Here is a 23,709-nt window from a genome sequence, read left to right as displayed (position 1 = left end):
ACCAAGGCTCCAACAGCTAAGAACAGAACTCTGTGAATGCACTATTACATTGAATATTGGACCCCAAAGATTATGAACAGTATCTCTGAAGGTAAAAGCAGTGAGAGGAAACTTTGAAAGCTAGACTTGAGGCCATGCACAGTAACATTTATATTTCATTTTGCAGGTTATAAAGAAGTGTCCCCTCATGAAATTATAGTCATCTATTTCCACATCTGTCTGCTAAATCAGACCATTTGTTCTTTGAAAGCCAGAACCATGTCTTTCCGATTTTGATCTCTGTGCCAAGCACATAGCACATCTTCCACATAACTGTTTCCTTCACAATAATCCCACAAGACAGGCAAAGCTGGAGTTATACCAGGTGTTGACTTTGTTATCATTAAACTTCCTTCATGCATTGTGCCTTGTGGAAAGAAATATGGTTTCTGATCCCACAGAAAATGAGTTAGGACAGTGTAGAAACAGAGAAACAAGATGTCTTCATCCAGAAGAACCTTCAAGTTTGCTATTTATTCTCCAGTTTGGTTGCTTTAGAGGGTGTTGAGCAAAGCAAAAGTTAGGCAACAGGAAGAAAACATGCTGTTAGAGCAAGACAAATAAAATCAATGTTCTGTCCTGTTCTTTTGTATGCTTTGGGCTGTCTTGGAAAATACCCCATCTGCCAAGGGTCCTGGCCAGGGCCCTTCTTGCCATTCTCCTTGAGGGATGGAGAGACTGAACACCTTTATGGATCACTCTGTAGCCCCAAAATATGACTCTAAATAAGTCACCCCAAATAAACCAACAGTAAACTCATGGGAAATGAGTAATCCACCTATGGTCATGCTCACCTTCTCTACTTCTCTTGAACTTCTTTAGGCTTCCATTGCTTTTCCATCCATGTTTCTCTACTGAAGTCTCCACCATGACCAAGGAAGGCAGAAGAATGAGAATTCATTGGAACTTGAGGCTTGCCTTCACAGAGATATTCAAAGTCTCATTTGAATTGTCAAAATGAGATGGTTGTGCTATTTATTTATTTTGTCAGCAGATTTACATTATTAGCTCTTCTTCCATCCCATGGGTAATTTAAATTTGGCCATAGAAAGCAGTAAGTACATAGAACAGTTTTTGTCTTAGAGTGGTAAAGAAGGATAAATATTACAAAGTGGACAGGGTTATTTTATGAAGGTAGAATGAATTGATCTTAACTGCATATATACTGTCCAATTGTCTCATCCCTTGGGCCTTCCATTTGCTTTTTATAATTTATAACTCACAACTTAAACATTTAGCCATGAAATTAAAATGGTCTAAAAATAAAGCAGTACATTTTGGAACCAAATAAATCCACTGCCATTAGCACACAGAAATTTGTATGCTGCTAATTGCTAATCATTCATATGGCTAACATAATCCAAGCAGAAAGAAAACAAAGACAAAAAGAAGGAGATCTGGGGAGGACTAAAAAAATAAGCCCTGAGTCAAGCAAAGCAACTTCATCAAATTTCCTGGCAATAAATTAACAGAGCTACTGTGCCTACTCCCAGTTTCTCTTCAGATGCCAAACTGATTGTGTAATCTAAAGACAAACAACAGGCAGGAGAGGAGGGCAGTGGATGAGAACTCTTGTTTTAGCCTTTTCTGGGCCCAGTTGTGAAGAGCTGCGAGTTTCAGGGCCCCCCCAGATGAGCAATAAGTTGGTGTCTTTATCAGGTTGTCATTAGGGAGCACTTCTTCTCCTTTCCTGTCTTTGAGCTCATCTTTGGCAAATGGAATGACTCAACATGCCTCACTGATTATCTTTGGAAGAAATTTGTGTCCAAGGAAGAAGCCAGGCCGAAGTAGGGAAGTGATGTCTCCTCCTACCTTTCTACTCAGGGGCTCCTGTATGCATTTGTTCTTGGAGTGAGTGTCTCCAGTTTCCCATTGAATGAGGCAGACTTTCAGAGCTGAGTGGGAATTAAGAAAGCATCCACTTCAATTCTCACAAACAAACTGAAGACCAGAGAGGGTTGATGATTTACCCAGGGCCACATGGCTACTAGGAAGCAGAACAGGGATTTCAAGCCAGATTTGCTGATGTCTGGACCAAGGCTCTTTCAAGAAACCCTTGTGCCCACCCCACCTCCCAATAAAAGCATGTTTCTGTCCTATGCCATGAGGTCTTTGATACACTTTCTGTGTTTTAATGGGTGACAGTTTGTATGAAAAAATAATCTGTACTGCCATGTGAATATGGACATGTGCATTTTTTCTTTTGAATAACAAGCATTGTTTGTCTAAATACTGCAAAGCATAAACAATGTGGACTGAGAGCTCCACTCCTAGATAACTCCTGCAGATTTTTTAAGTACATGTACATTTTTAGTAATAATAAATATAATATTTATTAAATTATTATTATGTGCCAGACATATATTCATATAATTCTAAAAACAGCATTCTGAAGTAAAAGTTATTATTCCTGTTTTATAAATAAGAGAACTGAGGCATGTGGAAATCACACAGCTGTTGATGGAACCTGGATTTAATTCCAGAAAGTTTGGCTTTAAGGCTTATGCTCTAAGGCACTGATTGATCAGATGTACCAAAAGTTATAAAATGTAGATCAAAGCCTTCTACCATGCCCTGCTGGCCTTCTTCCCAAAAGTTAGCCAATTTTTAGTCTCTTACCAGGAAAAAAAGTAATGCTTGTACAAACATACTATATTAATACACAGACGCACACACTACTGTGCTAGGAGGTCCTTCTCTGCATGGCTGACCTCTGTCTCGTGGTCCTCCGGCCTTTGCCTCTCTCTCTGAATCACCACAGTGCCTGGCCCTAGAGTCTGGAGATTTCCCAAGCTGCAATCCCTTAGGCTGTATGAGTGGGGGTGGGAGGGGGTGGTATTCATTCCCTCCCTGAGTCAGCCAGGGGCTCCATGAGAAACAGAAGGCAGACTTGTTGCATTTGCCTGGAGAGAGTTTAATGAAGTGGGCAGGATTAAGGACCCCAGCAAGGCAGGGTGAAGCCCTCAAAGACCAGCAGCAGTAGGAAGCCGTCACCATCTCAAGGGTAGAAGGAGCAAGGGGAGAGATCATGTTATTGGAACTTCTTTCAAGGAAGATCCTTGGAAGACGGGGCTCTGGACAGGAGCAGTGGCCACAGAGGGATGCAGACAAATCGCAAAGAAGCTACAGGGAAATAGGGGGAAGGAATATCAGGACTGTTCTCTTTGTCTCCACCCTCCAGTTTCCCGAGGAAGGTCCCTCTCACTGGCTAATCCAACTAAGGCCAGAGGGCAAAGAAGCCCAGGAGATGCCACCCTTAGAGGTCAGTCTCCCTGGGGCCAGAGGAGGATGGAGCTAAGCAACGAACAGAAGGGCAGCAAGTGAATAAGAACTAGCCATGGAGTCCAACGATGATGGGGAGGGCCAGGAAACCCCAGCTTTCTCTATGGAGACCTTCAGCCCATCTCCACGAGCTCAGCTGCGTCTGGCCCTGTTCCCTGCTGTGCCAGATACCTCTTTGTTCTGAGTCTGAGCAGCTCTTGAAGCCCTTTCGGCCATGCCCTACAGTGTAGTTAGCGTTTCTGCTCCTCTCCCATCTGCTTCTTTCCTCCTGCACTCAGTGGACACTTCTCAACCAATGAATGTTGTTTCTCTCTCATTCTCTTTGAATTTGTGGGCTTAAAGAGTCATCTTTTTTTAAAATGCCATTTTAGTAAGGTCTTGAGAAGGAGAGAATTAAAACACATGAGGTCAAACCACTAAGTTTAACTGAAAAGTTTAATAGAGCCTTGAATCTTTAAATATATGTTTTTCTGGATAAGTTTATTTATAGGTATTGCATATTTTAGGTTGATAATTAATTGGATTTTAAAAATTTATTTTCAAGCTAAATTTTTAGCTTTTAGATAAGGATAAGATTTTTAATCTCAATATCTAATATAATATTTTGTACATTAACTTAGTTACTAGTCATCTTACTAAATTAGTTTATTTTTTAAATTGTAATTTATTTGGCTGGAGTAATCTAAGTATATGTTTTATATCAGAGCAAATAATATATGTTGCATGCTTCTTTCACACACACACACTATATATATATATACACATATACATATATGTGTATATATATATACACATATACATATATGTGTATATATATATACACATATACATATATATGTGTATATATGTATATACATATACATATATGTGTATATATGTATATACATATACATATATGTGTATATATGTATATACATATACATATATGTGTATATATGTATATACATATACATATATGTGTATATATGTATATACATATACATATATGTGTATATATGTATATACATATACATGTGTATATGTATATACATATACATATATATGTGTATACATATATGTGTATGTGTATATATATACTTAGTATATTTTTCTTGTTTAACTTCTTTGGTTAGTACTTCCAGCATAATGTTAAATAAGTTTTAATAGCATTCTTGTCCTATTTATAAAATAGAAATATTTCTATTTTTTACCTTTAAATATGGTAATTCATATTCTATATGTGATTATTCCACTTCATGACTCATATGCCATCTATTCTTATTATACTGTTTTTCCTTTTAAATGAGAGGGTAATGTAGGATATTTGCAACTGCCTTTTTAAATTTAATGAGCTAATCTTATGTTTTATATCATTTGATTTACATTATACTATGTTAACAAGTTATGCATTATATTAGATTTTTGAATTCCTGGAATAAATATTTGATTACAATTCCCTGTTATTAACAATATGCTCCTGAGGTTTATTTGCTAATATTTCATTAAGATATTGACTTTAGTAACCATTTTCCTAGAAAATAGTTATCTTAATCTAGGCTTTTGATTTTATTTCTTTTTATTTATTTATTTATTCATTTATTTATTTTATTATACTTTAGGTTTTAGGGTACATGTGCACAATGTGCAGGTCTGTTACATATGTATCCATGTGCCACGTTGATTTCCTGCACCCATTAACTCGTCATTTAGCATTAGGTATATCTCCTAATGCTGTCCCTCCCCCCTCCCCCAACCCCACAACAGTCCCCGGAGTGTGATGTTCCCCTTCCTGTGTCCATGAGTTCTCATTGTTCAATTCCCACCTATGAGTGAGAACATGCGGTGTTTGGTTTTTTGTCCTTGCGATAGTTTACTGAGAATGATGTTTTCCAGTTTCATCCATGTCCCTACAAAGGATATGAACTCATCCTTTTTTATGGCTGCATAGTATTCCATGGTGTAAATGTGCCACATTTTCTTAATCCAGTCTATCGTTGTTGGACATTTGGGTTGGTTCCAACTCTTTGCTATTGTGAATAGTGCCGCAATAAACATACGTGTGCATGTGTCTTTATAGCAGCATGATTTATAGTCCTTTGGGTATATACCCAGTAATGGGATGGCTGGGTCAAATGGTATTTCTAGTTCTAGATCCCTGAGGAATCGCCACACTGACTTCCACAATGGTTGAACTAGTTTACAGTCCCACCAACAGTGTAAAAGTGTTCCTATTTCTCCACATCCTCTCCAGCACCTGTTGTTTCCTGATTTTTTAATGATGGCCATTCTAACTGGTGTGAGATGGTATCTCACTGTGGTTTTGATTTGCATTTCTCTGATGGCCAGTGATGATGAGCATTTCTTCATGTGTTTTTTGGCTGCATAAATGTCTTCTTTTGAGAAGTGTCTGTTCATGTCCTTTGCCCACTTTTTGATGGGGTTGTTTGTTTTTTTCTTGTAAATATGTTTGAGTTCATTGTAGATTCTGGATATTAGCCCTTTGTCAGATGAGTAGGTTGCAAAAATTTTCTCCCATTCTTGATTTTATTTCTAAAGTTGTTATATATGTTCTGTTTTGCGATTATTTTAATTTTGTCTGTATCAATTAGTGTTTCCTTTTTACAATTTTTTACTTCCTGTGTGTTTCCACATTCTTGCCCCTTTTTTTCCTAGTTAAGTTTTTCATTTTCATAGTTTATTATTGCCATTATTTAAATATAGTTTTTCTTTCAAGTTTGTTTTGGTTTTGTGCATAATCTCTCCTTCTCGCACCCCCGCACCAACATTTTCTAACTCCTTATTTTATTCTATTTTCATTATTTCCTCTCTTCTGTTTTCTTTAGATTATTTTATTCTTCTTTGTCTTTTTTATTTAGATGCTACATTTATTTAATTTAGTATTTCTTAATGATTATATAGCATTTAAGACTTTAAAGTGTGTTAGGAATTAAGCTTTAGCTATAATAAGTTGTGCTGATTCTTAAACATTTCTTGCTCTTTCATTCACTGAAGTTTTTTCCCCAAAACTGCCATAGTTTGACCCTTTAATAATTTATGATGCTATCCTCTTTGTAATTATAATGTTTACTCTTTTATTCTTGGGAGTACTGTTATTATTTTGTGTGGCAAAAAAAAAAAGAGTTTTAGCAACCTGTTCTCAAACTGCCCCTGTGAGCTTCAAGTCCCGGGCATGTGACTTTTTGCCATGAGTAATTTCATCTGCCACCAAGTCAAAAGTTTTTTTTGTTGTTGTCGTTTTGTTTTGTTTTTTAACATGAGGACAGGGTGACAAGTGAAAAAGAATTAAAAGATTTAAAAATATACACTGGATTGTGAGCCAGAGTCTCAAACCCAGATGTGTCATACAGGTAGTATTCTCTGATTTTGTAACTGAAAAAATTTTTGGCTCTCCACCTCTCTCTAGTACCATTTGATCTAGCCTATTCCTGATCTTCTCCTTGTTGAATCAGTGATTTCTTTTCATTTACTTTTGTGTACAAGTCACAGACTAGAACTCAGAAGTTCTAGCCACGTAGATGTCTCCAATATCCCAAGGAAATTAACAGGGGCATCAGTAAGGACTGCACTGTGTCCACCGCTCCTTGGCTGAAGTGATCTTCTTGAAGCCAGTAGTGCACATGTCTTTCTCAGGAAGAGTTTCACACTCACTCTGGCTTCTGGCTGTACTCAGTCTTGGAACTCTAACTACATTTACCCCTGGCTTCTATTATGACATATGCAGCATGAACTTTTGTTGAAATAATACATATTGTGTTGCTTAACCAAATGACCCTAGGAGCAGGCACACAGCTGTTTGCTCTCTCTCTCTCTCCCTCTCTCTGCTAACCTCATACCAGACTTGGGGTCATGATAAACTACAGGATCCTTGTGCACACCACTCAAATCCAAGGGAAGCAGAGGTGTCTTTGACACCAAGAGGTGCCATGATGTCATCTCTCTAATGCCCTCCTTCATAAGGATGAATTGGGCAGAAAATGCAGTTTTTCCATCCACCAAAAGCCCAGACAAGAAACAGAAGCAGAGCAGTGGTTCTCTTACACTCTCGCTTCACCCAGCATCAAGGTGTGAGTTCACTTTGCCCACTTCCTTTTTCTAAGCCTTTCCTCTCCTTTTGTCTTTGAAACTCTCTTTTATCTAGTAGACTGTGCCCTACAGTAGAAGGGATTTCAAATCACCATGCAAATCTGCACAACCCTACATGGGAGAATGATGGATCATTGAAAGATGAATGTAGTATCTCTTCATTAGCTATAAATTATAACTGTAGCTACCTCTTACTTCTCTGTAGAGGGCAAGTAGGAGAGAACCTATAGCTACACCATGTAGGTTGAAAATTGAGCATCAGTGGATACTTTGAAATATCCTATTATGCAAAGTAATGTGCTAAACAAACTCTCCCCCCAACCTTAAACTTTTACTATTCCTTATCACAGACTCTTAGATTTGTGTTAGGGATAGGGCTGTGTAATCTCAGAGTTGGGAATGGTACAGATTTGGTTTAGGGACTGGGGTAAAAGTTCAGAAATGGAATTAGGTTGGAATTAAAGTGGTGTCGTTGCCTTGGGTAAATACCTGGATTTCATTGTCTCACTCCAAGAAGATTAAAAGAAGATCTCCCAAATAGGAGATCTGGCTTGTGGCAAGAGAACCAGATATTATAGGCAGGCTTGAGGAGGCGGTGTCTGATTTATGTAAGACCCACAGATTGGTTGGACCAGGTGTGACGTTTACACAGCCAGCAGGGAAGGCTGCCCACCCACCCTAATCTTATTATGCAAATGAGCTTTCCACTTGGCCAGTGCCATCTTGTCTGTTCTTTACTGTACACATGGCTGGCAAAGAAGGGAAGATGGAGCTGCCATGTTTGATATGGCTAGCCCCAGGTAGCCTTTTCCTATAGGCACAAGTGCCATCATTCACCCTTACAAGCTTCTAGCTTGCTTGCCTATGTCTGCAGCTCAATTTTACAGGCTGCTCTTTGTTACAGAATGATTTGGGGACTGCTTTTCATTAAAAGGAAAACCTTACTGAGGACTCCTATACTTTCACCATCTGCCTAAGATTTCATCTTAACCCTTACATCAGAATTAGGTTGCACCCAAAAAGTGTGTGATGTAGAGTCATCTGTTTACCACAATTGATGGTCTCAGGAATGGTCCTCAAGTGCCATGTTTGTTTATTCTGTGAGCATTTACAAGAATCTTGAATGATCTGCATCTCTTTTGAAACTACAATAGGTGTCTTCATTTAATTTCTGCGAATAAATAGATTTAACTACTTATTATTAATTGAACTCATTTCATTTTCCACTTGAAGTTTGTAGAGTGTACATAACATTCTTTTCAAAGACTTTCTGGTTATGCCAACCTTATTTGGTATAGTATTTTTAGACTGTGGGGGCATTGGAGGAGTTAGTTCACAGTGGGATCTCTTATTCTCAGCTCCAGGATAGATCTTTATCTTTTTAATCACAAAAAACACAAATTGTAAATCATTTAAACAGTACAGGAATGAATAAATAAAGGTCCTTATACTTGGATTTGGTTAAGATTGGGGTAAGAGACGGGCACAGAGTAATATTCAGGTACATCAACCATGTGCATTAACAGGTAATAAGAAACAGTGATTTCACATTTTAACTGGCTGAAAATGCAGCAAGTAAATGACTGCACTAACCTAATCCATCATCAAACAGGAATGAATGCTGTTCTTGGAAACTTGGTTGTGAAGGTGAGAAGGGCAGTAATTACATGGGTCTGCATGGTCAAAAGAGTTTAAATTTTTTGTTGTTATTGTTAATTAAAGGCAACTCTTGGGATTTGTAAAAGCTGATAAGAGGAGAGATTCTTCCAACACAACTGGGATTAAATCTGCAGATGGCACACGAAGTAGAGCCAAACCCACTCCCACCCTTCTGTTGTGTAGGGCTGATGTTCCTGGCTTTCCTTCAGGTACCAGATGGAAACCACTCTTGAGCAACCCTCCTTGGTGACTCACTGGCTCATTATCCCACAGCCAGCTCATGTATTTATACACATTGTCATTTGATCTGGTGAATTCTTCAGAACATTTGGACTTGATTGGTCATTTTATTGACCCCATTATTGACTATCATGTGTGGTATTTAACTGAAGAGGTATTTTTGAACACTCATATATACTTTTCCTACATAAAGGCAAGCATTTGTCCAAGGCAGCCAGTCATAGGAAAGGGGAGTAAAGACTTTTGCTTCTATTCTCTCTAGAGTTCTTGCAATACACAGTCTCTTAATGAAGCCAGATGCATCCACTTGCACTCGGCTCCAACATGACCAGTGAAAATGACTCAGAGTTGTAATTTTAATATGCCAATTATTTTCTAAAGAAAAATATCAGACTGCTTTATATGCAAAAAGTCATTTGTGTCTATTTCACACATTGTAAGTTCTTTGCACTGGGTTTGTTTACTCTAGAATAAAGCCATCATATTTATAAGGTTTAGTGTTGCTGTAAAATTTCTGGCTCCAAAAATATTTGTAAAGTCTTTGTCATAAATCATTTTTAACTTTGTAATTTGTCAATTGTATAACATATGTCAGGTAAACTGCACATGACCAGACAGTTTTATGACCATAAGACGAGGCCAGCCTATTGTCTCATGCCAGCTTATGCACAGGTTGGCAGTAGACACCTTCATAAAGAAAGAGATAAACCTGACTCAAGTTTTAAAATAGATTACTCATTTATTGGCCTCTTTTACTACCATTTATAAGCTCACAATTTTTGAAATAAAAGGGAATCTGTCATTTAAAACTACATGTTTTATTTATTTATTTAAAATATCATTTATTAGGTTTTGGGAAAAGTTTCTAAGTAAAAATCACTCACAGATCCACCCTTCTAAAGATAACACTGATAACATTTTTATTTTTCTTATGGTGTAGTAGTAAGAATTGGACGTGGAATCATTGTGTTAGGGGAGGGTAATGTATTTGCTTAAGAATAAACATAAAGTATAACTGGTAGATTGAATTGGTTTTAGGTATGTTTGAATATGCTCTAAATGTGGTGCAACTAGAAATAATACACGTCAAGAAAAGGACACGCTGGGAGGAACAGACTGGCAAAAGGAGATTGCACAATATTTACATTTTTGAAACAATAAAGAAGTAAGCCAAGAATTCATTTTGGAGTTCAGACAAATAAAGCAGAGATCTTGCTAAGATGCAACTGAGTAGGAACAACCTCTTTTTGTCCCAAATATGGGGGCCCGCTTCTTAGGGTAATGATATTATTAGGCTGGTGCAAACATAATTGCAGCTTTTGCCATTACTTTTAAATGGCAAAAGCTGCAATTATGTTTGCACCATCCTAATACAATGAGAAATGTTGCATGCAATTGAAGTAAGCAGTAATTAGGGACAAAGGTATGTGTGTTCTAGAAAGCTCTACCAAGGGAAGGTCAGGAAAGGAGTTTGAGAGGTTTGCTCAATGGGAAATGGAAGAGATCATGAGGGGAATGGACTGGGATTCTAAGTAGAAAAAAATGTTATGGGGCCCTCAGGTCGGAGAGGCAGATTCAGACAGTGTTTAAATGGGTGGGCTTTGAGTTCAGACTCCCTGGGTTCAAATCGTGGTTGAGCAAGCAACCTAGCCTCTTAGTTTCCTTGATAGAAAAATGAGACTGGTAATGGATGTGGTAAAGATTGTGAGAATTAAAGGATGTAGAATGCTTAAAACAGCACTTTACTTGGCTCATAGTAAAGTAACTGGATAAATATTAGCTATTATTATCCCACAGTGACTTGATCCTGTGCTTAGTGTAGACAAGCTGAGGTGTTGAAGCATTGCTTGCCCATTGCTGCATGGAAGAAACCTGAGGATTAAGATATGGTCAAATGGGTTTTCCTGCAGGGTTTATGAAATGGCTTGCATTAGTAACAAGGGGAGGGGGCTTTTTCTATTTCAATAACATTCTCCGCACTTTAGAAAATGTATTCTCTTCTGTTTTCTACCTAGAGGTTTAGGACTGGGAGATGAGAGTCAACACTTGTATATTTTTACATTTGTGGTGCCCTAACATGTGATTTGCCTTTTGATTTTTTTATTTAATATTGTCATAAGCCTTTTCCAGTTAGATCTTTTTATACTGTTAATGCTTAACTAATATTAATATTATAATAACATGCTTATTATTAATGTCCACACGATACAGTATTATATGATTGTATTACGATGTACTTAACTATTGTTTACTATTAGAAATTTTATGAATTCTGATATTTTCCTGTTATAAATGATGTGGCAATGAGCCTTTCTTACTCATTCATTTCCTTAGGAACTACTTATTGAGCACCCACTATATCCCAAGCTCTCTGGGAGGCACTGGGAATAGCAGTGAACTTGAAATAAATCTTGGTACATCTCTGATGTTCATTAGGGTAGATTGCTGGAAGCAAAATTGCTGTTCAGAATAAATGAACATTTTAAGGCTCTTGATATTTATTGCCACATACTACTTAGAAACATGCTGATTTACAGGTCTGTAGTAATAGATCATACAATTCATCTTGAGTCAAATATAATGTTTCTCTTTCTTTCTTTCTTTCTTTCTTTCTTTCTTTCTTTCTTTCTTTCTTTCTTTCTTTCCCCTTCCTTCCTTCCTTCTTTCCTTCCTTCCTTCCTTCTTTCCTTCCTTCCTTCCTTTTTTGAGTCAGGGTCTTACTCTGTCTCCCAGGCTGGAATGCAGTGGCTCAATCATGGCTCACTGCAGACTTAAGCTCCTGGGCTCAAGCAGCCCTCCTACCTCAGCCTCCTGAGTATCTAGAACCACCAGTGTATGCCACCAAGCCTGAATAATTTTTTAATTTTTTTTTAAGGTAGGGTCACTATATTGCCCAGGTTGGTCTTGAACTTCTGGCCTCAGATGATCCTCTTGCCTCAGTCTCCCAAAGTGCTGGGATTACAGGCATGAGCCAACACACCTGGCCAAATAAAATTTTTTTTAGGTATTCACATAAAAATTTTTTTGTGGTATTCACATATCTCCACCCACTGGAGAAAGCAGACTGAAACTCAATTCTGAGAAATGGTTTTCCCTTTCTACATCAGGACTTTCAGTATAGTGAATAAACTACAGTGACTCATTTAACTTGGTGAAATCATTTTAAAAGACTGGAAATAAGAATGAGAAAGATGGAGAAAGAATAAAACCTTTGCTATTGATTAACCAAGCAATATACTTTTATAAAACACATGCTTCCATATTTTGAAAACAAAGGGACATGGTTTGAGGATAAGTGTTCAAAAGATTATGACAAAAACAATATTATAGTGAGATTCTAAATGATTTCAATTTTTCCCTTTATTTTAAACTATTGGATATGTGCAAATAGGATGCATCAAAGATTGGCCACATGGAAAAAGGGAAAACGGAGTGATGGGGCAGAACACATTAGGTGCCAGCAACGCAGTGAAACTCAACAGGCATTAAAAGCAAATGCAAAACTCAGTCCACTGATTAAGCTATAAGCCTTGCTTCAATGTGCTTTTCATTAAAATGAAAATCTTCCTTTCCATCAATGGAACCATAGATTAATTCCTGCCTTTATTCTTGTGGATTAAGGAGCTACCTGCTCAGGATTTTAAAACAAGATCACGAAAAACAGTTTCCTTTGAAAAATTTTTGTTGGAGAACATTTCTTGGTGTTAAATTTAGAGCCTGATCAGTGGCAGAATAGGTAAAAATGACCCCTAGGCTCACCGCACATAATCAGTGTAGGTTCCAGGAGAAGACAATGAGTTGGTACCCTCCTTAGAGGTCCAGAAAGAGGCCCCTGGCTCATCTCCTGAGAGGGGAAAGTCTGATACCTGCAAAAGACTACCAACAAGGCTTGGCTCAGAAGCAGGATTCTTGTTTCTGAAATGGTTAAGTGTTCAGAATCACCATCCTCTCAGGAATACTACTACCACTGCCGCAGCTACCATTTAAGCTGTTACCGTATGCTGAATACTGTAACGTCTTTCATACACAAACTTGTTATACCTTCCCAAAAGCCAGGGAAAGATATTCTATTGACCTCTATAAGGCAAAGAAAGTGAGCCATGGAAGGGTTTGATTGCATGTGTAAGATCATACAACTCCCATAAAAGGGTTTGAACTCAGAACTTACTTTAAAAACTTTGAATGGAGGGTTGCTCAAAGAATGTACTTGGAAAACAACGTAAGAGTCCAGTTTCCCGACCTGAAATACAACGTGAATAGGAGCACCAACAAGGTAACTTAATGCTAACTGGATGAGATCTAGAATCCTGAAATCCCTACCAACTCAGGACAAGGCCAATCTCCGACCCTAGGGAATTTGTAAGGATTAGATCTTAGTTGTAATGGTTAAAATACATCATAGGGAAACCTGAGGTCATTCTTGAAACTGTAAGCCTGTGCCTGTGTTCTCCCAAAAGAGTTAACGTGCCAGGCACAGTTTTCCTAATCAAAATCCCCTTGATCTTAGCCGAGTTTAAAATGCTACTTCTTGGCCACTTAAACCACTAAAAAGAAACTAAAACAGGCCAAATTTGTCCTGAAGTCCTCCCCAAGTAACAAATCTTAGAGTGAAACTTCAGAAAGCAAAGAAAGGAAGCCCCTTTGAGTTGACAGTATAGAGGATACCCCCTGCAGATTCTAGTCATTTTTATAACATGCAAAGCTCAGTACAGAGAGGCCCAAAGCAAGCTCAGGTAAAGGCAAGGCTCATCTCTCTCTCCTTTTCTAAGTCTTGCCTGGATTCTGTATAAGCAGATAAGCTGATCTCACTCAAAGTCAAAGTCAGTGCTTATTAACGGCGCACAGTGAGAGAAGTACAAGAACCGAGAGTGTTTTGACATTTTTATGGAAATTTGCCACTGCCGTGTGTTCAGGTTAATAATTGCTGTTTAACAAACATCCAAAATAAAACAAAGTGCTCTAAAACAAAAATGTATTGTCACATCTCATGGTTATGTGGGTTGATTGGGCTCAGCTGGGCATTTCTCATGTGGTGTCTGCCTTGTGTTTGCTTTTAGAAGGCAGCTGGAGCTGGAGTTAACTGAAGACTCAGTTGGACAAGGTCTCCAGAATGGTTCCTTCATTCACATACTGGGCACCTCATCTGGAATGGCTAGAACAGCTGGAGGCTGGCTGGGCATCTGTCTCCATGCAGCCTCTCTATTTGGATAGCTTGGGCTTCCTCTCACTGTGGTGGTCTCGGAATAGTCCTACCTCTTAACTGTTAGGTGGCTTCTCCTACTGAACACACAGCAAGAGACCAGGGTTGGGAACTGAAAGGCTTCTGGTGAACTAGCCTGGAAGTCACACAGCATCACTTCTACCACATTCTGTTGCTCACACCCACAGGCACAGCCCAGATGTAAGAGGCAGAAAGGGACATATAGGGATAGGAATATCAGAAAGTGTTCTTCATCAGGGTTGTCTTTGGAAACTAGCTACCACAACATGATATCCAAGTGCATGACGACCAAATTCATCTTGTTGAGCTCGGTATAAACTGGTTCAGGAGTAGAACTCACATGGCAATTTGCACATGGCATGTGCTGCCTACTGGTCATATAGATTGGATTCAAGCATTACCACAAACAGTTTGAGAACTCTAACCTCTTAATCTCTGCTTCTGCCCAATCTGTCCTTATTTCTACAACTACACTCAACATTGGTTTTCAACCTCAGTATATTCCTTTGATTCTCACATATGACATTAACTTTTTCTTCAGCAACTCTCTGGAAGCAGTTTTTTTTTTTTTTTCTAGCCACATACGTTTGATCTCAAGCTCTCCTCCTGCTCAACCCTCTTCTTACTTTGGCTCTGCTGTATTTTTCTTCCAGCAAGCCTTGCTTTACAGCATGAGCAGCTCAGCACTACAAATCAACACTTGCAGACTTCTGTGATGTTCACTTTTGCCTCATGAAATTTACATTTTGAAAAAGAAAACCTTTACAGATTGACAAGAGTAAAGAAGTAGGCTTCTTTAATATCATTAATGTCATTTTTCTCTCTTGTCAGGGATTTGGAGATGCAGAGATTTCCATTAAAAATTTTTGAAAATGTCAGAACACCCAATAGTAGAAGAGTAAAAACGCCTTTCCCCATTATCCATATTCAGCAGTCCTCAAGACAATTGATTTTTAAGAAAACCCATGGATTTATTAGAAGACTCCATAGTTAGTTTCTGTTGGGTTGGAGGAGAGAGCACAATCAAAAGTTCTGAACTATTCTGGCCTTATTCAAGGACAGAAATTTCATCTCTTGAACTTTTGGATAATTTATCTTTCATCATATCTGGTTACCACACAGCAAAATGTTTTGAGAAACACACCCCTAGAAAGGAGCAAAATTCCTTCCCAAGGATCAATTCAGCAGATAGAGTCCTGAATATGAGTTTTTATAAAGGTGTTAATGTAATGGCATTGTCAGGGATGGTCAGTGTTGCAGCGAACAACTTCTGGCGTCCTCAGATAGGACACACCATAATCAGTAGAAGCATGGCTTAATCTCACACTGGGTGTACTAGTTACATTTCTAGATGTAGACAGATTTGGTAGAGTTAAACAAAAAAATACTTGAAATGTGAAACTATTGTAGATCCTCTTGCACGGTGAAATGACTTTGCGTAAATGATTCTTAGATCCAAACATGTTTAAACAGTCTTGTTTTCTAAGGCAAACATTCGTGTTGTAGTGCATAAAGAGAGCACTTGGGGAGAACATAATGTTGCTCTTCAAATATTTCAGAGTCTGCCCTACAGGAGAGGAATTACACTTATACACTCTTATTCCTGAGGTCAGAACTAGGACAAGTGGGTAGATACTGCGGGGAGGTGGGCTTCATATCAAATTAACAAAACTATATTTAAAATTAAACTTTTTTTCAAAGTGGAGAGAGCTTCCATGTAAGATAATGAGCTTCCAGTCATGGACAAAGTTAAGCACACATTAGGTAAATGCCTTCAGGGGAGGCTGAAGAGGGATTTTTATAATACAAGCGTTTATTTTTAATTATCATACCTGTGTGTGTCCAGGTTGTGTACATGTAATTATGTATTCATGACAAACTTTGAAAACTAGAATTTTTGGTAGTCCCAGAAGAGATTAAAAGATTCAAAACAGCTTTAAACATATCGGTGATAAATATAGTGCTATCATCACTGTGGCACAGTAATATCCCAAAAGCTCTATAAAAGTTAGACACAGTTTGTATATTACTCTCTTCACTTCTCTTCTAGTACTGTGTTGAACTTTTGATTGTCACAAGAGACTCTCGTCTGTATTCACAAGCAAATTTTTAGCATGTGGTATTTTAGTAAAAGCTTCATTTATCTCTAGTGTTGGGTTGATGCTACTCCATACCTTGTCTAAAATTCAATTGATCTCAACTTTCCATCAATGGCATTGCTATAATTATAATTTAAAATTTTTGGCAGTACACATGAAGGTTTCCAGTACACTGGTATGCCTTACCACACCAGTTGTTATGGAAGGTACATTGGGCCTGGTCATTTCTAAGGATTTGAAGTTATTTCTCTCACTTTGTGTTACATTTGTTTTTAGAAAGCAAACTAGTAATGAGCAAATAGTACCAACATCTTATGAAAGATGGCAGATTTTTCTCCTGCGAAGAAGATAGGTTTATTTTAAAATTAACCAAGGAAATCCAAGACAGCCTTCTGATTTCTTTCATTTTTTTTCCCCCGGAGGCCTAGAATATTATCGAGTTCCAGAATCTCAAACACATGTTTTACAAATAAAATAACATCTGTACATAAACCATTAATCATTACATTAATCATTTCATGATTTGCCTTGTTTTGAAGGGTATACGGTACAGCTTTCATGAGCAAATAGTCATAAAAGAATCATATTTGCTCTGCCCATGCCACTCTCTTGAGTTGAATGCACGTGTCCTTAGAAAACTGCAGAGAATTAGCCCGTTGTATTTGATGCTTTTTATGTGACTGCTTGACAAGTTTAATTTTTTTTCTAATGACAGAAGTGATAAATCATCAGTGCATAAAATTTGAAAAAATACAGATAAATGCAAAAAGGAATCACCACTAACCCAGATAATTCTTGTTAACACGTTAGTAAATTTTCTTAGGTATTGCAGCTAAATTTCCCTGGGACTGTAGGAATAGATCACATGAAGGAAAAAGAGTCACTAGTAAGTCAGAAAGCCAAATCTTCTGCATATACGATCACTGTTACTATGGAAACCAACACTTTCCTGGATGTGACAAGGAAGCATGCTGAGGAAATGTGAGCTGATAGCATCATGGTAGGAAGCTGGGAGGAGGAGGCCTGTCCCTGTTGGAAAGCTGTGCCCGAAATGAGGACACCAACAGGAACATGCGGTGCACATTGGTGTCACCACCAGGCTAAAAGAACCTCCAAGGCCTGGACGTGACAAGAGACAAACCTGTCTGACCTCTCACAATACCCAAGCCCTAGCTGCAACCCAACCACAGGGGACTCTTCACTGTTGTATCTCAGCACCCAGAGCAAGGCCTGGCAACAGACAGGCGGGGAAGATGCTCCCCAAGTATCTGTCGAATGTATGAGCAAAATAGTTACGGTGCTCAGCACCAAGGTGGTCTTTCTCCACACCTTTTCTTTCACTCATAAATGAGCCATAATGAGTATGTGCTTGTTATTATAAATACAAAAGACAATATAACAAGCTGTTTTGTTTTTCCTAAAAACATATCTCCTTGGCTCCAGGAAAGCCCCTAGAACCAGGAACTTTGAGCACAGTGGAATTTTGCACTGAGATGCCAGTTAGAGAATCACTAGGCATGGATAACCTTCCTACTGGAAAAGTAATTTAATCATAGCATGCTCTGGCTTTGGGCTATTTGCTGTAATCCAAATAGAGAAAGCATTTTAGAAACTGAGTGACAGTTTCCTATATTCATCCTGGATCTCTCTTTCTATAAAGCTGCAGGTAAAACTACTAACTAAAATTTTAATAAGACCGTCCATGTGGTCTCTGTCACTGACAATTACAAAATTTCTATTCGAAGAGAAGAGAATGAGTTTTTACATATCCCTCCAATTTTCAAAAAATACAGCATCTCTTATAGTCTTTTTTCTCAGTTTTTGCTCCAGTTGAAGGTGATCTGTTGATGAAGGCCGGATAACAAGGCCCACAATTTTACCATAATGTTCCAAAACAAGTGAAACAACTGTTTTTAAAAACAATTTATTCATTAATTTTTATTTTCCTCAGCTTTATTAAGGTATAGTTGACAAAAGTTGTATATATTTACAGTATACAATATGATGTTTTCATCTATGTATACATTGTGAAATGATTAAATCAAGTTATATACTAATTATTTTATAAATTAGAGCAATTAGTTTCCTAGAGATGAAGAAAATACAATTAATAGGAAAATGTGAGCTACTGATAAAGAGAGTAACCTGAATAAAACATACTAGGGTCAGATCTATAAGCTTTTGTGGCTGGTTATTAGGAATTTGGGAGCCACCAGTTCTATGATCAAGATGAGATCTGGCCTCACTTGTCTTACTTCGTCTGTACTGTGGGAGTTACAGCTCTTTTTCTTCTCATTGAAAGGATCCGCCCATGGTCTTGACAATTATTTTCAAGGTTCTCCCAGTCATCTACAGATCAGGATTTACAAGTAAGATTCTCCTTGTGCATTTTCCAAAGCAGTAAATAAAATTCTAACTCTAACTGACCCTTCTCCATAGTTATGTGGATCTGAATAAAACACTTACTGTAGTCAGCATCCATGTGTATTTGAGTCCCTGTTGAAGGGGAATGGCCCATTTCATGTTTTATACTATATCCGGAGCAGACATCACAATGTCACATGGCAACGTTATGATCCAGATGTCAATTATATTTAAATACAGCCCTTGGAACTCAACAATTATCTTTATTAGGAAGTTAATAATTTTGTGGGGTTTTTTTTTCTGTTCTCCCATGGTAGGCAGAATTCTAAGATAGCCTCCAATATTCCTGATTCCTGGTGTAAACAATTTGTATAATCTCCCTAGCCTTGAAAGTGGGCAGAACCTGTGAATATGGTAAAATATTACTCCTATAAATAGATATATTCTATGGCAAATGTGGAGAAATTTAGAATATATAACTAAGGTCACTGATCAACTGACTTTGGGTTAATCAAAGGAAAATCATCCAGGATAAACCAGACATCATCAGCTGATCTCTTAAAAGCAAGGTTAGAGGTCAGAGACAGGAAATGGGGAGACCTGCTTTTGCTGGCCTTAAATAAGATGAAATCTGCCATGAGTTCTATAGGCAAAAGGAGCTGAATTCAGTTAACTTAAATGATCTTGGAAGAAGATCCTACACATGGCAGTCTTGACTGACACTCTGCAGTTTTTTGAGACCTAAGTGGCGGATTCAGCTAAGCTGTGCCTGGACTCCTGACCCATGGAAACTGTGAAATCATAAATGGGTCTTGTTTTATGCCACTGAATTTGTGGTAATTTGTTAAACAGCAATAGAACAGTCTCCTCTCTTTTTTTTTTTTTTTTTTTTTTGAGACGGAGTCTCACTCTGTCGCCCAGGCTGGAGTGCAGTGGCACTGCAAGCTCCGCCTCCCAGGTTCACGCCATTCTCCTGCCTCAGCCTCCTGAGTGGCTGGGACTACAGGCGCCCACCACCATGCCATGCTAATTTTTTTGAATTTTTAGTAGAGATGGGGTTTCACCATGTTAGCCAGGATGGTCTCGATCTCATGACTTAGTGATCTGCCCACCTCAGCCTCCCAAAGTGCGGGGATCACAGGCGTGAGCCACCGCGCCCGGCCAATGTCTCCTCTCTTACACATGTGCACGAGAACACACAGGCACACACACCAATTTCTAAGCTGGCCCCTGGCCCCTTTTATTTTTAAGGAAACATTCGTTTGGCAGGGAACTTTTCCTTAGAAGATTTCCTACATTTCCCATGTCTACTAGGGAAAGGCTCTCTCTCTCTCCTGCTGTAGGCACCTCTGTCCCAGTCACAACTATGAGCAGGGTGCACCTCTGTTCTCTGTGAAGTCTTAGGGTTCTAGATACACACCTGGGAGCCAGTGTGAGCCAAAGAGGTCACCTGCAGGAAACACAAAAGAGGATGATAAGGAATGGAGGGTTGCACTGGAGTTTAGTATTTTATGTCTTCCTCCTTGGAATCCAGGCTGCTCTCAGAACTTCCAGATGCTCGTCCTTGTTTAGACCTTACATACGTGTTTGACCCTTCTGCCTCAGTCTGACACCTGGAAGATTTGGTTGATAAAACTCCCTAACCCTGATGTCCTTGTTTGTTTTTCTGCCATTGCTCCAGGGCCCTGCCCTTTGACTAAGTTTGTGACTGTATTGCCTTTAAAATATAAAACATCCCCTGATAAGGCCATCCTCCCAGGTAGATTTGCAACAAGTGAAGCCCTGGGTGAGTGGGGTAAGAAACCTCACTCATCACAAGATAGTGTAGGAGTTATAAATAAGAGCCTTGGAGTCAGACAACATTGAATTTGTGCTAAGTCTCTTCCTGAGAAATTGGAATTATTTTCTGTTCTCCAGTCTCCTTATCTGCAAAATGAGATGCCTACCTCATCTGGTGGACAGAGAATTGAGTAGAGAATGCTTGTGTGGCTCTTACACAGAGATGAGGAGCCATTTAGGAAGTCATCATCAACTACTGCTGGTTCCACTTCAGCCCTGACTTGGGTTGGAGGCCACATTCCTCTCCACCTCAGTCTTCTAGAGCGTAGTCATGGAAGGACTTAGTGCCTGGATCTTTCTGACACTGGCCATTGACTGTCTCAAAATTAGAGTCAGGAAACCATTGCTTCAATAGCTTTTTGTCCAAATAGATGATAAAGTCCTGAGGATGAAAATATGGAAGCTATATTTGTCAATGTGAGTTGTATGAGGAAAAAAAATGGATACACACACACACACACACACACACGCACCCACACACACACACAAGTGGATATCCCACGGAAGTAGTCAAACATCAGGTGAGTCACTGACATAGCCTCATAGTCTCAGTCACTCTGCTGTATCGTGGACTTACATGTGAACAATCTGGGGGCATTCCATGAAAAATCATCTAACTGGAGTCATTTTTCCAAAGTTTCTAGGGAAAATGAAATCATTTGTAGTAATAACTTTTAACATATAATTTGTTAATTTTAGCCATCTATAACCATCAGTAGCTATAGAGAAGTGTTCTTAACTAGGGGTCTTCAGATCCCTAAGGCATCCACAGATAGAAATTGTCAGGGAAGTCTGTAGACTTGGATAGAAAGTCTTAAAAACCTTTGTTTTCCTAGCTGACATTTTCCATTTGCTTCCAATTTAAATCTAGGCCACAGTCTGATACTGCTATAGCACTACTAGCAGTATCCCTGACTTGTCACCAACAGAAGTCATAGATATTTTCACACCATGTTTCAGTTGTTGCAGTTCACAAAGTATCATTTTTACCCAACACCGCTTCAAAATTAGAGTGGTTATATATCTGGGTAGGCAGTTATTTAATACATGAAATGGGTAGCTATTTACTGCACTTTTTAGGGTAGCTAGTTATTAAATGCATGTATAAGGAAGCATATTTTTGCAAAAAATGTATAACTACAACCTAATCATAAGAAAAATGCCACATAAACCCAAATTGAAGGACATTCTAAGACCAGAATTCTTCAAAAGTAACAAGCTTGTGAAAGACTAAGGAGACACAACAGCCACATGCAGTGTCAAACCCTGGATTGAATCCTGGGACAGAGAAAGAACACTAGTAGAAAAAACTGTTGAAATCCAAATAAAGTGTACAGTTTTGTTCAGAGTATTGCCTCAACATTAATTTCCTAGTCCCTAAATGCGCCATGGTTATCTAGGTTTTTAACCTCAGGAGAATCTGGGTGAAGAGTGTACTGAAGCACTCTATATTATTTTTGCCACTTTTCTATAAGTCTACTTTTATTTCAAAATTAAAAATTAAAGTATTACATTTGGGAACTGAAAAAAATAAAGAATCACACATATTACCCTATCATATGTTTTTATAATATTTTGGTAAAGTATTTCAATAAAATTATTTTCCTTTGAAATCCCGTGTATTTTATGATTTAAAAAAGTTATCCTGAAAAGGGGCACACCCACCAGCTTCCTCAGACTGCCAGAGGAATCATGGCAGATAAAGATGAAGAATCACTGATTGAAGGCGATTGAAAGTTGCAGATACCAAATGCCAAGGCTACTGGATTAAGATCTATGAGGAATGCATTGCCAGAGGAAACTCATCACTTTGGCTTTGGTTTGGAATGAGTTGGTCTTTTCTTTAGCATCCTTCAATGTCATTCAACAGATGTGTCCTGGAGGGAAGTCGACCTAGAATGACAGGCGAAACCAACCCACTGAAAGCTTCTGGCCATGAGTCATATACCCCATGCACTGGACACTAGCATCCCACTACTCTCCCTGCACAGCGGTGCACAGGCTCATCTTTCTCTGTGATAACACATTTGTTTTGAGCTTGGGTCAGGGTTTTAAGCTGAATTACTTCCTGGGATGTTTGTTTCTCAGATATGTTTCCAAACCACTAACGTGCACACACAGGCTCTATCCTTCTGCCAGGCAGTTATGAAAAAACAAACAAACAAACAAACAAACAAAACTTGTAGATGTTACTGGCCACCTCTGCAAGTGCTGGTGATGAAGTCAAATCAACAGCAGAATCTCACTGGAAGCAACATGTTAAGAGGCATTTAGCAACGGATATTTATCCAAATTGCTGTATGATACAAGAGGCAGAGAGGAGAAAAGAGGGGTGCCAATAAAGAAAGCGGGATAAGGAATTTGGCTGCATCATCAGGTCTACTCTAAAGATAGCCACAAAGTCTGCCTCCAAATAAGGGACGAACACCTGAAAACCAAACCTACTTCCTTCTTCTTTCCTCTTCTGACCTAAAGAGGCCATGGAGCCCTACTGGAATAAACTTCAGTGGCTGAAAATGGAAACATAGGTTTGCTCTATCTCATGCTAAAACCTCTCTTTAGAAATAATCTAATAAAATGGAATGAAAAGGTACAAGCTGTTTGTTTTGGCAGCAGTGAATTATGTTTTGGTCAGCTTGAACGGAAGTAGGGCAATATTAAAGCACTATGTCAAGAGACGTGGGGATGTTTACTGCCCTTCTGCACTTAAAGTAGGCGCTCCCACTCAGACCTCTGGAGCAGAGATGCCACAGAATTTTGCCTGTGTCTGGCCAGTTAAATGTTTTGATGCTGCCCATGTGAGGGCCATTATTATCTGTGAGAGCTAGCAATGTTCAGACAGATTTGGAACTCAGAATGGCAAAGGGAAATCAATTGAGTGTA

The 23,709-nt window shown here is 38.6% G+C and overlaps 1 long non-coding RNA gene across 1 annotated transcript; it reads right to left on the bottom strand.

The window, feature by feature from the left end:
* Positions 1-2,937: 2,937 nt before the first annotated feature.
* LOC129474650 (uncharacterized) lies at positions 2,938-6,965 on the bottom strand. Its single transcript, XR_008654601.2, has 3 exons — positions 6,728-6,965; positions 3,493-3,698; positions 2,938-3,162 (listed from the first exon to the last, which is right to left on the bottom strand). It is a non-coding gene; the product is annotated as an uncharacterized lncRNA (long non-coding RNA).
* Positions 6,966-23,709: the final 16,744 nt, after the last annotated feature.

This window comes from Symphalangus syndactylus, chromosome 24 (genome assembly GCF_028878055.3).
Source record: "Symphalangus syndactylus isolate Jambi chromosome 24, NHGRI_mSymSyn1-v2.1_pri, whole genome shotgun sequence".
Lineage (NCBI taxonomy): Eukaryota > Metazoa > Chordata > Mammalia > Primates > Hylobatidae > Symphalangus > Symphalangus syndactylus.
Note: the sequence above shows the minus strand (reverse complement) of the source record. Positions and strands in the feature narration are given on the sequence as shown.